General features: G+C 34.7%; 1 non-coding gene across 1 annotated transcript; it reads right to left on the bottom strand.

The window, feature by feature from the left end:
• Window positions 1–59: 59 nt before the first annotated feature.
• On the bottom strand, window positions 60–131 carry TRNAN-GUU (transfer RNA asparagine (anticodon GUU)). The gene has a single exon. It is a non-coding gene; the product is annotated as a tRNA-Asn (tRNA).
• Between the last annotated feature and the right edge of the window lie 1,006 nt (window positions 132–1,137).

The following is a 1,137-nucleotide window of genomic DNA, read 5'->3' as shown; positions in this document are numbered from 1 at the left end:
GGTCAAAGCGAGCCTTTGAATTCTTAATTTTAAATTAAAGAATTAAGAATTCATCAAATCTCCCCAAGTAGGATTCGAACCTACGACCAGTCAGTTAACAGCCGACCGCTCTACCACTGAGCTACTGAGGAACAACGGGAGATTAGATCTCATAGAGTTCAACTCCCGTTTTCAACCCATGACCAATATGAGCCCGAAGCTTCCTTCGTTACTCCCGGAACTTCTTTGTAGTGGCTCCGTTCCATGCCTCATTTCATAGGGAACCTCAAAGTGGCTATATTTCATTATATTCCATCCATATCCCAATTCCATTCATTTAATATCTCTTTGGTGTCATTGACATCAGAGATGTCATTCAATCGAGGAAGATTGTATTATTGACATAGACATAAGAGATGTAATTTCTAGTCTATCTGCTTCTATATATGGAAAGTTAAGAAATCATCATATAATAATCGAGAAATTGCAATAGAAAAGAAAAAAGAAAGGAGGTTTGTGATGATTTTTAAATCTTTTCTACTAGGTAATCCATCTTCCTTATGCATGAAGATAATCAATTCGGTCGTTACGGTCGGACTCCTTTATGGGTTTCTGATCAATTTTTCCATAGGGCCCTCTTATCTCTTCCTTCTGAAAATGAAGTTTATTGAAGAAGGAACCGAGAAGAAGGTATCAGCAATAACTGGTTTTATTATAGGGCAACTTATGATGTTCATATCAATCTATTATACACCCCTCCATCTAGCATTGGGTAGATCTCATATAATAACCGTCCTAGTTGTACCGTACCTTTTGTTTCATTTCTTCTGTAAGAATCACGAACACTTTTTCGATTATAGATTCACGACCAGAAATTCAATGCGCAATCTCTGGATTCAATGGTTATTCTTGAATAACCTCATTTTTCAATTATTTAACCATTTTATTTTACCAAGTTCAACTTTAGCCAGATTAGTTAACATTTATTTGTTTCGATGTAATAGCAAGATGTTATTTTTAACAAGTAGTTTTGTTGGTTGGTTAATTGGTCACATTTTATTCATGAAATGGATTGGATTGCTATTATTATGGATACGGCAAAAAAATGTTATTAGATCCAATAAGTACATTAGATCTAATAAGTATCTTGTGTCAGAA

Source organism: Aristolochia californica, unplaced genomic scaffold, assembly GCF_029961685.1.
Source record: "Aristolochia californica isolate CCGP_79_NKW_82.1479 unplaced genomic scaffold, dmAriCali1.0.hap1 SCAF_387, whole genome shotgun sequence".
NCBI lineage: Eukaryota > Viridiplantae > Streptophyta > Magnoliopsida > Piperales > Aristolochiaceae > Aristolochia > Aristolochia californica.
Note: the sequence above shows the minus strand (reverse complement) of the source record. Positions and strands in the feature narration are given on the sequence as shown.